We start from the raw sequence: 14,601 nt of genomic DNA on the forward strand, positions 1-14,601 counted from the left end.
TTATGTTAACAAAAAGCATCCTAATTCAAGTTTGCTGAGTATTAAAGGGACAGCAAACATTATGATAAAGTGTGCATGGTTAAAATCTGTAGTTTAAAGGGACACTTAACACCTGCTGAAAATTTTCTAAACTTTTTCTGAGGAATCAAAATAAACTAATACACTGTTCTCAATGCTGTATGTTCATCTTACTATTAAACTCTTCATGAAGACTCCTCATATTTTCTATGCTTATCCTCAGCTTGTGTTTTCCTATGCAGGGTGCCATCTTGTAACGCACGTTTCAGGCACTGCAGTCACATGACATGTGTGCACGGCAGCTTCTCTCACTGATGTTATAGAAGGCAGTCAAATTGTCAATGCTAACTCACTGTAATGCAAAGCATGCATTACAGTGTATGAGGACAAAGATCTATTTTATATTTGTAATACAGTAATTGCATCTTCTTTTATCAAGCATATTGTTTTATGTACTGAACATACCCACAGTCTGTTTGTTTCACTGTTCACTTAGTTCAGTTTCAATCGCCCAATGTTCATAGGCAGAGGCAGAGGGGAGGGGGAGAGTCTAGAAGCCGTTTTTTTTAACTCCCTGTTATTCAGTTCTCTGCAATATCTGAGGAGAATTTTCTCTCTGTGTGTTCCAGGAATTTACTTTTGTTTTCACCATCATATTATTTTAATTATCAAACAGCACCACACTTTTTATATAGCATAAAAAGTGTGGTGCTGTTTGATAATTAAAATAATATGATGGTGAAAACAAAAGTAAATTCCTGGAACACACAGAGAGAAAATTCTCCTCAGATATTGCAGAGAACTGAATAACAGGGAGTTAAAAAAACGGCTTCTAAACTCTCCTCCTCCCCCCTCCCCTCTGCCTATGAACATTGGGGCGATTGAAACTGAACTTAGTGAACAGTGAAACAAACAGACTGTGGGTATGTTCAGTACATAAAACAATATGCTTGATAAAAGAAGATGCAATTACTGTATATCAAATATAAAATAGATCTTTGTCCTCATACACTATAATGCATGCTTTGCATTACAGTGAGTTAGCATTGACAATTTGACTGCCTTCTATAACATCAGTGAGAGAAGCTGCCGTGCACACATGTCATGTGACTGCAGTGCCTGAAACGTGCGTTACAAGATGGCACCCTGCATAGGAAAACACAAGCTGAGGATAAGCATAGAAAATATGAGTCTTCATAAAGAGTTTTATAGTAAGATGAACATACAGCATTGAGAACAGTGTATTAGTTTATTTTGATTCCTCAGCAACAGTTAGTTCAGAAAATCTTAAGCAGGTGTTAAGTGTCCCTTTAAGTAATCTAAAATAGCTAAGCAGTATTGGAATGTAATGCTTTATATTTTTACCTCAAACAGAGCCCCTGTAGCTGTTGCTCCTGCCCCCCACCCCCAGATGCTTCTTTTTGAAATTTAAATTAGCAGTGAGCTACCTACGGACAGATAGCTCAGCATGCTAAGGCACTGTGGCTGAGCTTTATAGCAACCCAAGGGTTGCAGGTTCGATTCCCGGTGAGGTCCACTCAGCCTTTTATCCTTCCAAAGTCAATAAAATGAGCAGCGCCTTGAGACCCTTACGGGTGATTAGCCGCGCTTTTCAAGTACCCAATACATACATACCTATCAGAAGGCAACTGCTTTTCCTCAGCAGCACGCTCACAGAGACAGAGGTGTCACGAGTGACTGCTTGACTGTCAGCGTTCCGCTGAGGAAAAGCTTGGGCGAGTGTTCCATGAATAATGATCCAGCTAGCAGGATTTTGAAATAAAATAACAGTGTATTTGTGTATGTGTATATAAAATCAGTTATTTTATACTTCTCCACATTTTAACTGTGATTATTTTTCACACAGCAATTCTACATACTGTATCGAGAAACGTATAAAGGTGGAAGTATTTAGAAATGATGAAGGCTTATGTTATAACAAGAGTACCATGTTCTATTTGGAAAACTATGTTTCTCCAGTTGTTACCATCACTTGTCCAAAATTAGAACCTTATTTTGACATTGGAAACATGCAGATACAGTGGTTTAAGGTAATGTTTGAAATATACCTATTTTCAGTTTTTCTATTCATGAACTGTTTATTTATTTAGGGCCAGATTATTAAGTGGAGGCTAATTAATTGTGCTAGAAGTATCTTTTTGCGCTCGTATTATGAGTTGAAAGTAAACATTTTTTGCTTGCACGCTAACCCGACAAGCGCAAAAAGCAGAACTTAGAATATTGCATGCGCATTCACATATTCCCCCCATAGAATTCAATGGAGCAAAAAAGTGGGGGAAAAAACCTAACACTCTACTCTCACACAAACCCAAGTGCATATTCTCATGTGTGCTAACCCGACATGAAAATATTATTATTTCACATTCCAATGTTAGAAGAATATGTTCTATTTGTTTATAAATACATATTTCACATATATCTGTTGGTATTTTAGTATATTTTATATAAATATATATATATATGAGATTTTGTGTATCTATGTTTTGATGCATGTGTCTCCCTTAATAAAAAGAATAAATATATATATATATATATATATATATATATATATATATATATATATATATATATATATATATTCTTTTTATTAAGGGAGACACATGCATCAAAACATAGATACACAAAATCTCATTCCAATCATAAAGTAGCATATACATCAAGGATTATCATGAAAATAGATTGAGATCATGAGTCTTTAGATATCTTTTATCTGATAGATTATATAGAGTCTTGAGAAATGACTCAGAGTTTTTTTGCAACTGGATTATCTTATCGCGATGTTGATGAGTCGATATCCATACGTCTTGATGAAAGCTGTGTCTCAATTTTACAACATTTATTTCAAACTAATTAAACAATAAACAACATTTTATTAACTTCAACTGTCTGCTTACCCATGTAGTTGGTTGAGAGGTGCCCATGCATCTGTTAAGGTGTGAGTGACGAAGGAAGGGAGAGAAGGGGATGACAAAGAAAGGAGAAGCAAGGAGCTCCACCCCTGCCCCACACCAATCATCCCAGGATAGAGTAGGCTCAAAACTGCAATTCCTCTAGATTTATTTCAGTAATGTGGCTATCTACCGACTCCGCAAGCGCGGATCATTCCCCTCTCCGAACGGCTATTAGCATTATTTCATGATGAAGAAACAGCTGCAGTACCTGTCTCTGCATTAGAGGAGTAAATGACGTTAAAAGAGGTTGCCATTTCTTTTACAAGATATGACGAGTCCACGGATTTCATCCTTACTTATGGGATATTGCCTCCTGGTCAGCAGGAGGAGGCAAACAGCTCCACAGCAGAGCTGCATAAATAGCTCCTCCCTTCCCCCCCAACACAGTAATTCTCTTTGCCTGTGTTAGTTATAGGAGTGAGGTAAAGTGAGGTGTGAGTTTAGATTCTTCAATCAAGATTTTATTATTTTTAAATTGTGCCAATGTGTACTATTTTTTATTTGGAGCAGCTTCTGGATTATAACCTTATGGTTTTCGGAACTGGTGAGGTTTTACCTGCACTGCGCCTCCCACATTTATGCTGCTCTTCTGTGATGGCTTTAGAGAAGTTTAACTAAGGCCCTTCTGACTGCACAGGACCTCAGGAGGAAGAGTGGACCCCCTGATACTGTGAGTTTTTCATGCTGTTCCTCAGCATGGAGGTAAGTGCAGTCTTTTTGTTTCTGGGGCCATGCCGCATATCTCAGGACTGACTAGGCCTTTATGACAGTATGCAGATTCTCACTGAGGTCACAGAGAATGAGAACCGACATATTATCTCCTTGTCCCAGACACTCTAACTTTTGCAGAAAACACATTTGGGTTAGAAGCGCTGGATGAGTATGGTGGTTTGACGCTAATAGGGGCAACTCTCTCCATTTCTTTATTGATCTACAGAGTGGCTGATGCTGGGGTATTCAGGAGGGATAAGAAGTTTTTTTTTTTTATATCCCTTTTATAGGATTTCGGTTAATGGCGATACTTGTGTGTATAAAATCCATTCCTCAGACGGATGTTACGTTTCCGTCCACGATGGGCAGGGCTGGGTGCTGGCGCGCTTTTGCGCAGTTTCCTCTAACCGGGTTCTGGCATAACAGCGCTTCCTCTCAGTTCCTAGGTCCGCTTGTCACATATTATCACAAGCGATCCTAGGTGCTCCGGACAAGAGATTTTAGTTGAGAGCGTGGAGGCAGGTAGGAGCCGCAGCAGAGCTGCGGCAGGGTGACTGTATTTTTCTATTTTATATACAAAGGTCATAAACGGTTTCCCTGTGTCTAATTATTTTAAAGCTACGTTATAGAGTTAGCTATACTTAAGAAGAAGCCTATCTCTGTCTAGTTCCTTATATAAAATAAAAGAGAACATTTTTTACAGTAGGTGGCTTTTAAAGACACAGTAGTTAAATTGAATTAGCAGATTTTAGAGACGTAATCCAAGTTTGCTATTGCTTTTCTGTACATCATGGAGGACATGGAGCAAAGCACATGTCCTATGTGTTTAGATGCCATTGTGGAACCCCCAGTTACACTTTGTCCTGTATGTATTGAAAAAGCTTTACAGTGCAAAGAAAAGGTTTTTTTAATAAAGATAGTTCTAAGGAATGTGTTCAACCTGAGGAAATTCAGCATATGCCGCAACTTTCTTCCCCAGCGTCACAGCCTTTAACACCCACTCAAGCGACACAGTTTTCTTCCACTGCGTCTGCTTCATTTACTCTGCAAGATATGGCTGTAGTTATGTCTTCCACTCTTTCAGAAGTTTTATCTAAATTACCAGTTTTTCAAGGTAAACGCAGCAGGGCAGAGGCCCATGGGATCCCTGCGACTTCTGATGCTCTGATGGCTATCTCCGATGTACCCTCCCAGGGCTCTGATTTGGGGGGTAGGGATGCCCTGTCTGAGGGGGAACTGTCTGACTCAGGGAGTGCTTTACCTCAGACAGATTCGGAAGTAATGTCTTTCAGATTTAAACTGGAACACCTCCGCCTGTTACTATGGGAGGTTTTATTGACTCTGGACAACTGTGACTCTATTGTGGTCCCTCCAGAAAAATTGTGTAAGATGGACAAGTATTTAGAGGTTCCATCTTATTCTGACGTTTTTGCAGTTCCTAAGAGAATTTCGGAAATTATTACTAGGGAATGGGAAAGACCGGGTATTCCGTTCTCACCTTCCCCTATGTTTAAGAAAATATACCCTATACCGGATCTAATAAGGGGCAGACTTTCTCTCTTTGTCCAGGCTTGGATAAGAGACGTTGAGGATCCTTGGTTCAAACATTCCTTCCCAAGGGGAAGGTTTCTTCTGTCATGATTGTCTGTAGACCAGATAAAAAGAGAGGCGTTCTTACGTTGTGTAGAAGACCTCTCCACCATGGGAGTAATTTGTCCCGTCCCAATACAGGAACAGGGGCAGGGGTTTTACTCAAATCTTTTCGTGGTTCCCAATAAAGAGGAAACGTTTCGACCCATTTTAGATCTCAAGAGTCTAAACAAGTTTCTCAGAGTTCCATCCTTCAAGATGGAGACTATTCGGACAATTCTTCCATTGATCCAGGAGGGTCAATATATGACTACCGTGGACTTAAAGGATGCATATCTGCACATTCCTATCCACAAAGATCATCACCAGTTCCTAAGGTTTGCCTTCCTGGACAAACATTTTCAGTTCGTGGCTCTTCCTTTCGGGCTGGCCACGACACTTCCTTGTGTCCTAACCCGTCTTCTAAGAAGGAGCGTCTGTTACATAATTTGGACGTAGTCCGTGCCTTTAAGTTCTACTTGCAGGCGACTAAGGATTTTCGTCAAACATCTTCATTATTTGTTGTTTTTGCTGGGAAACGTAGGGGTCAGAAAGCTACGGCTACCTCTCTTTCTTTTTGGCTGAAGAGTATCATAAATGTTGCATATGAGACTGCTGGACAGCAGCCTCCAGAACGAATTATGGCTCATTCTACTAGGGCTGTGGCTTCCTCATGTGCATTTAAAAACGATGCTTCTGTTGAACAGATTTGCAAAGTTGCAACTTGGTCGTCTCTTCACACTTTTTCCAAATTTTACAAATTTGATACTTTTGCTTCGTCTGAGGCTGTTATTGGGAGAAAGGTACTTCAAGCAGTGGTGCCTTCCGTTTAGGTTCCTGTCTTGTCCCTCCCTTTCATCCGTGTCCTATAGCTTTGGTATTGTATCCCATAAGTAAGGGTGAAATCCGTGGACTCGTCATATCTTGTAAAAGAAAAGGAAATTTATGCTTACCTGATAAATTTGTTTCTTTTACGATATGACGAGTCCACGGCCCACCCTGTCGTTTTTTCTAAAGACAGGTTTAATTTTTGTTAAACTTCAGTCACCTCTGCTCCTTGGCTTTTTCTTTCTCTTCCTTACTTCGGTCGAATGACTGGGTTGGGGGGGAAGGGAGGAGCTATTTATGCAGCTCTGCTGACCAGGAGTCGATATCCCATAAGTAAGGATGAAATCCGTGGACTCGTCATATCGTAAAAGAAACAAATTTATCAGGTAAGCATAAATTTCCTTTTTTTAAGGAAGGGGCGAAGCCTGCGTCTAGTGTCTAATTTAGTGTCATATTGTTAAAAAAAGATATGTCTAAACAGCATGTTTCTAAATTGCGCTATTGTCTGAGATTTTTTGGTTATCCACCTGCACAATATGCAGTGTCTCGCTAGCAACATGCATAGTGTTAGCAATTTGTGTAATATTTTATAAAGGTCTTCCCATAAAAAGAAGAACATTTTATCTATATCAAGGGCAATGTCCACTCCAAATGTAATCTTAATCCAGTATTGAAGATGTCCCCAAAACCGTCTGATCAGTGGGCAAGAATAGAAATAATGTTGGAAATGTGGGGAATCGCTATGACATTTGACACATATTTTAGGGTAATGGGGATTCCATTTGGCTAATGGGTCTGAGGTGATATAATCCTTATGGAGCAGTCAAATGTGTGCCTCTCTAAGTGAAATAGCTAGTGATGTAGCTAGCTTTTGCCCTTTCTAGGCTACGTTTAATGTCTAAAATTGAGATATGAGTCGTCGTCAGTGGAGTGAACCCCTCTAGTATTTTAGTCTGTACAGTCACTTCATTTTGTTTTAGCAGTCTTTTATAAAATTCAGAGGATGAAAAGATCCCCATCCGGAATAATGTGTGTGAGACAGAGAAAGGAGAAGAATGCCAAAACTCTGGAGTATTCTTCTGTAGGTCGTTGACATAGTGTCTAAGCATAAAAGTGCTTACTAGTGATATTGAATTGTCTTTGTAATTCTTGGAAGGTCTTCACCGAATGCAGAAGTGGATCTAATACATCCCCTATAGTTCTGATTCCCAGGTGCTTCCAAGAGTGGAAAGGTGCTGAGGTATTACCCGCCGGGAACTCCTCATTACCCACTATGGGAATGAATTTTGGTGTAGGGTATTTTACTTTTAGATATCTAAATGTCATATGCCAGGCTTTAAGAGGATCTCGAAAAAGGTAGTTGTCTTTAATATAAGGTGGAATGTTTCTAAGAGGGGCATAAGGTAGATAAGATAAGGCCAATGATGCACTCACTGCTTCCTCCAGTTGCACAACACAAAAATGTGAAGTGTTTAGCGGCCAATCTACAACCAGTCTAATTAAAGCTGCCCAGTTATACAGTTTTAAATTTGGAAGACTTAGCACTCCACTTAGGTAAGGGAGTTGTAGTTTGTCTGATGCAATACGCATTTTCTTTCCCTTCCAGATAAAAGTGTTAACAGCCCTAGATAGGAATGCCAAATCCTTGTTAGTAATAAGGAAAGACAGGGCAAGAAGAGGATATAAAATTTTGGGTAAAACGGCCATCATGATCAGGTTGATACGGCCAGACAAACCCAGGTGTAGGTTCATCCAACCCTGCATCTGAGTATTCAGGGCAGTACACTGTTTAGAGATATTTAACTCATAGATTTTGTATGGGTTTTTGTGTAGGTGAATGCCTAAGTAAGTGAGTGTGTTGTGGGCTTCCACAAATGGGTAGTTGTGGGGCAAATGCAGGTGTCTATTGAGCCATAGTATCTCTGATTTTGAAGTGTTAATTTTGTAGCCTGAGACACTACCAAAGTCCGATATTGTCTGTAAGATGTGGGGGACATGCATATCTGGTCTTTCAACAAAAAGCAGCATGTCATTTGCGTAAAGGGCAATCTGGACAGGGGTACCTTGTATATTGATTACTGGGAAAATCTGCCTAAGCTTGGTCGCTAGTGGTTCCAATCAAAGAGCAAGGGAGATAATGGGCAGCCCTGACGGGTGCCCCATTGTAGAGGGATGTCAGGGGAAAATATACCATTGACCAGTATACATGCCATTGGTCGCGTGTAAATCGTACAAATTATCTCCAGGAAGGGGCCTTGAAAATTAAAACACTGCATGGAGTGAAGTGAGGCCACTCAACATGATCAATGACCTTCTCTGCGTCCAAGGACAGCAGGAAGGCCTCAGGAGTTCCGCCTGCCCAGCCACCCCTCCCCAAGGTCCAGTAGTAATTAATGTCATGGAGCACCTTACGCAGGTTGACAACTGATGTGTGTTTAAGAACAAAACCTGTTTGGTTGGAGTGCAGGAGGGAAGGGTGTAGGGTCTTTAGGCGATTTGCCAGGACCTTCATAAGTATTTTGGAGTCAGTATTAAGTAGGAAATGGGACGGTAGGACTCTGGGAGTGTATGATCTTTAACAGAGTAATTGTAAAGAGTTATACAATTGGGTACAAGGAGCTTTACTCTACATTAGAAAATAATGATTCCGCTCGAAGTGAATTATAATTAGATTTAATTTGAAACAGTTGAATTCTCATTCACACTAAATAACTTTATTCAAAATATCTTCAGAAATTATAAAAGAAAACACACACACACAAATAGCTTGAGCTCAATAAGTTAAAAACACTCAAACCAGCCGTGATACTGAAACTCCCATTCAGATAAGGCAGTTATAATTAGTATAAGCCAGCAGTGACTATATCAGAACTATAAAAGCCCTTTCAATCCGAGGGCTAAAGTTAAATTGTTTTAGTCATTATCATTTTAAGCTAACTGCTAGGCTTCAATATCTTTATATATATTAAGGGTATTAGTCTTTATGCATGGTAAGCAAAAATAAAAACAACGGAGAGACAGAGCTATTCCAAAGGACCCCTGACGCGCGTTTCACAAAAACGCTTCCTTAGAGGAGGTGCAGGCGGCCGCTATTGTGATTTAATTATTACTCCGTTTAATCCCTTATCGCTGTGTAATAGGAGTAACCTAATAGGAGTCAGTGTCTGATTGGCCTTCAGGGTTTGTCACTCTTAGAGCAATGCCCAACTATAAAGCAGTTGTACATATTATCCTCCTTGGCTGCTATATAAAGGTCAAAAGTCGAGTTATTTTTTTTGTGTATGGTATGACTGATAAGCTTGGCCTAACTTTCTTTGGAGGTCAATATATCTCTGTTGGGTTTTGTTTTGGGTTTTCCGCCACATAGGAAATTATGTGTCCAGTGTGTACTGTCTTTGCAGTTTCCCAAATTGTCTACATGCCTCAAATTATCCGTATAAAAGTCTGTCCAACACTGAGATAAAAATTTTGTAAATGGTCCTGAGGTTTGTAAGTAAGTAGGAAAGTGTAGGGAATTTCTGTTAGGGTTTGGTCCGTGGGAGTCTAGGGTCAATTCTGCAGGAGCCTGGTCAGAAATTATGATGTCATGTATTCCATCTTGTCGTACTCGGGGGATAAGAGAGCCTGAGATAAGGAAAAGATCGATTCTGGAGAGGGTTGCCTTAGCTTTGGAGAGACAGGTGTAGTCTTTTTCCTCAGGGTGGCATAACCTCCAAATGTCACACAAATCAAGGTCTGTGTGGAGTCTGTTAAATGTCATCTTTTCAGTTTTGGCTTTGTAGTGAGAATATGAATGCCTTACTGTTCTGCTCAATATATATGTATTCCTATATATACAGTCGTATGCAAAAGTTTAGGCACCCCTGACAATTTCCGTGATTTTCATTTATAAATAATTGGGTGTTTGGATCAGCAATTTTGTTTTGATCTATCAAATAACTGAAGGACACAGTAATATTTCAGTAGTGAAATGAGGTTTATAGGATTAACAGAAAATGTGCTATATGCCTCAAAACGAAATTAGACAGGTGCTTAAATTTGGGCACTCCAACAGAAATATTGCATCAATATTTAGTAGAACCTCCTTTAGCAGAAATAACAGCCTGTAGACGCTTCATATAGCCTAAAATGAGTGTCTGGATTCTGGATGAAGGTATTTTGGACCATTCCTCCTTGTAAAACATCTCCAGCTCAGTTAGGTTTGATGGTTGCCGAGCATGGACAGCCCGCTTCAAATCACCCCACAGATTTTCAATGATATTCAGGTCTGGGGACTGGGTTGGCCATTCCAGAACATTGTACTTGTTCCTCTGCATAAATGCCAGAGTAGATTTTGAGCAGTGTTTTGGGTCGTTGTCTTGTTGAAATATCCAGTCCCGGCATAACTTCAACTTTGTGACTGATTCCTCAACATTATTCTCAAGCATCTGCTGATATTGAGTGGAATCCATGCGCCCCTCAACTTTAACAAGATTCCCAGTACCGGCACTGGCCACACATCCCCACAGCATGATGGAATATCCACTAAATTTTACTGTGGGTAGCAAGTGTTTGTCTTGGAATGCTGTGTTCTTTTGCCACCATGCATAACGCCCCCAAATAACTCAATCTTTGTCCACAGCACCTTCTTCCAAAATGAAGCTGGCTTGTCCAAATGTGCGTTTGCATACCTCAAGCGACTCTGTTTGTGGCGTTTGATGTAGGAGAAAAGATACCAATGGCACTACCTAAATGTAGAGGACCGGAATTTTAACCTAAATTAAGCCCACTGTTAAGGCTAGGTGTGGGTGCTATGTGTATGAGCAGAAACTAAATTTACAAGAAGAAGAAAGCATACACACAAAAAGCACTCCCTGGTCCGATTGCAAAACAATTATCGCAAATAATAGTCACTTAGATAATCCAAGGATGGATTGGGGAAAAGGAAAAATTAATTATAATAAAAATTAACTTTTATTGGGGTCAAAACGTTAAAATAGGAAAAAACATTAAAAACACACTTAAGTATCGACTGTAGTATGATAATACTGACGTGGCAGCTGTATAATCTATAATGACATCTAAAGTTAGTGTCACTCTGCAAGGATATCCCCATTAACTGCAAGGTGGATTTATGAAAGTGTTGACTCACTTTGCAATTATGGTACAGATGTGAATGAGAGCGTGAGTGAGTAGCTATATGTCTGTTGTAATTCCCTGATGAGCGAGAACCGAACTTTGGGTTATCTAGTGAGTCAGATTGTTGAAATATGTTTGCTCCCAGAGTATATAACTCTAGGTATATGTAACATACAGGGAGTGCAGAATTATTAGGCAAGTTGTATTTTTGAGGATTAATTTTATTATTGAACAACCATGTTCTCAATGAACCCAAAAAACTCATTAATATCAAAGCTGAATAGTTTTGGAAGTAGTTTTTAGTTTGTTTTTAGTTATAGCTATTTTAGGGGGATATCTGTGTGTGCAGGTGACTATTACTGTGCATAATTATTAGGCAACTTAACAAAAAACAAATATATACCCATTTCAATTATTTATTTTTACCAGTAAAACCAATATAAAATCTCAACATTCACAAATATACATTTCTGACATTCAAAAACAAAACAAAAACAAATCAGTGACCAATATAGCCACCTTTCTTTGCAAGGACACTCAAAAGCCTGCCATCCATGGATTCTGTCAGTGTTTTGATCTGTTCACCATCAACATTGCGTGCAGCAGCAACCACAGCCTCCCAGACACTGTTCAGAGAGGTGTACTGTTTTCCCTCCTTGTAAATCTCACATTTGATGATGGACCACAGGTTCTCAATGGGGTTCAGATCAGGTGAACAAGGAGGCCATGTCATTAGATTTTCTTCTTTTATACCCTTTCTTGCCAGCCACGCTGTGGAGTACTTGGACGCGTGTGATGGAGCATTGTCCTGCATGAAAATCATGTTTTTCTTGAAGGATGCAGACTTCTTCCTGTACCACTGCTTGAAGAAGGTGTCTTCCAGAAACTGGCAGTAGGACTGGGAGTTGAGCTTGACTCCATCCTCAACCCGAAAAGGCCCCACAAGCTCATCTTTGATGATACCAGCCCAAACCAGTACTCCACCTCCACCTTGCTGGCGTCTGAGTCGGACTGGAGCTCTCTGCCCTTTACCAATCCAGCCACGGGCCCATCCATCTGGCCCATCAAGACTCACTCTCATTTCATCAGTCCATAAAACCTTAGAAAAATCAGTCTTGAGATATTTCTTGGCCCAGTCTTGACGTTTCAGCTTGTGTGTCTTGTTCAGTGGTGGTCGTCTTTCAGCCTTTCTTACCTTGGCCATGTCTCTGAGTATTGCACACCTTGTGCTTTTGGGCACTCCATTGATGTTGCAGCTCTGAAATATGGCCAAACTGGTGGCAAGTGGCATCTTGGCAGCTGCACGCTTGACTTTTCTCAGTTCATGGGCAGTTATTTTGCGCCTTGGTTTTTCCACACGCTTCTTGCGACCCTGTTGACTATTTTGAATGAAACGCTTGATTGTTCGATGATCACGCTTCAGAAGCTTTGCAATTTTAAGAGTGCTGCATCCCTCTGCAAGATATCTCACTATTTTTGACTTTTCTGAGCCTGTCAAGTCCTTCTTTTGACCCATTTTGCCAAAGGAAAGGAAGTTGCCTAATAATTATGCACACCTGATATAGGGTGTTGATGTCATTAGACCACACCCCTTCTCATTACAGAGATGCACATCACCTAATATGCTTAATTGGTAGTAGGCTTTCGAGCCTATACAGCTTGGAGTAAGACAACATGCATAAAGAGGATGATGTGGTCAAAATACTCATTTGCCTAATAATTCTGCACTCCCTGTATGTTCACTATAAATCAAGGAGATAGAAGATAAGTACTCCCGTGGATAATGCTACTGGTACACCTTGGTAGATATAGCTAGCACAAGGGTAAATTACAGGTTAATAAAAATAAAGGACAAGAGGTATTACCAGATAAGTTGTCAATGTTTTTTAAGGTATCTATGTGTGATACTTCATTGATCCAAATAAAAGTCACTATACTATTGAATAGTGTTACTTGTAAATAAGGTAACAAACATGAACTAAGTTCATGTGTGAGTAGTGTTCATCAGTCAGACTTATATATGCCTGCTGGTAATTAAGTTAGTTCACTATATTCAGAAAGATAATCTATTCAAAGCAATTGTGTGCTTAACATAGAGGATCAGTTTATAATAGAAGGTACAATCATTACCGTTTTACTACCGTATTTGTAATACTCTTGAAAATTTAATTAACTCCATAATCAATTTACCAATATGGATAGAAATTCAGAAACATACTGCCACAGTTTTTATTTAACAACGTTAGGTGATATAGATGGTGTTTGATCACTCTCCTATTGTCAGTGTCATAATATGGTTGCTAGTTATTGCTGGATTAAGGTTATAGCACTGGGATGCAGATTTGGTCACAGCGCACCGCCACCACAGAAAAATTGTATATTTTTAGCAGATGCCTGCATGTAAGTAATATAGAGAGCAAGTAACATGAGATCGTGGATGCGACGTGATTGTATTGTGCCGTCTATGAGGCTCTGATTAAAAAGTAAGCGTATGCAGACTTGCTCCTAGAGTGGTTAACTAGGATTTAGACTCCAATAGTCATGTCTATAATGCGGCTGAGTACTTTGTTAAAGGTAACGCCCCACTAGGCGTATGTTTGTTTTGCGACCAATCGCTGCCGAATATGGTTTGGTATAGTGATGTGCGTAACGCCCCAATGGGCGTGTGTTAGTCTTTGGACCACTCGCTGGCAAGTAAGTTGATTATGTCATATATAGGTATGTACACAGTTACTCTTGGATTAGTAAGCTTAGATTTAGTCTTATACGTTTCCTATATACAGTGGGGAAAAAAAGTATTTAGTCAGCCACCAATTGTGCAAGTTCTCCCACTTAAGAAGATGAGAGAGGCCTGTAATTTTCATCATAGGTATACCTCAACTATGAGAGACAAAATGTGGAAACAAATCCAGACAATCACATTGTCTGATTTGGAAAGAATTTATTTGCAAATTATGGTGGAAAATAAGTATTTGGTCACCTACAAACAAGCAAGATTTCTGGCTCTCACAGACCTGTATCTTCTTCTTTAAGTGGCTCCTCTGTCCTCCACTCATTACCTGTATTAATGGCACCTGTTTGAACTTGTTATCAGTATAAAAGACACCTGTCCACAACCTCAAACAGTCACACTCCAAACTCCACTATGGTGAAGACTAAAGAGCTGTTGAAGGACACCAGAAACAAAATTGTAGACCTGCACTAGGCTGGGAAGACTGAATCTGCAATAGGCAAGCATCTTGGTATGAAGAAATCAACTGTGGGAACAATAATTAGAAAATGGAAGACATACAAGACCACTGATAATCTCCCTCGATCTGGGGCT

General features: G+C 39.8%; 1 pseudogene; it reads left to right on the top strand.

Moving 5' to 3' along the window:
• LOC128654015 (interleukin-1 receptor type 1-like) overlaps positions 1-14,601 on the top strand; it is a 244,847-nt pseudogene that overhangs the window by 29,994 nt on the left and 200,252 nt on the right.

The sequence above is a fragment of the Bombina bombina genome, chromosome 3, assembly GCF_027579735.1.
Source record: "Bombina bombina isolate aBomBom1 chromosome 3, aBomBom1.pri, whole genome shotgun sequence".
NCBI classification, from domain to species: Eukaryota; Metazoa; Chordata; class Amphibia; order Anura; family Bombinatoridae; genus Bombina; species Bombina bombina.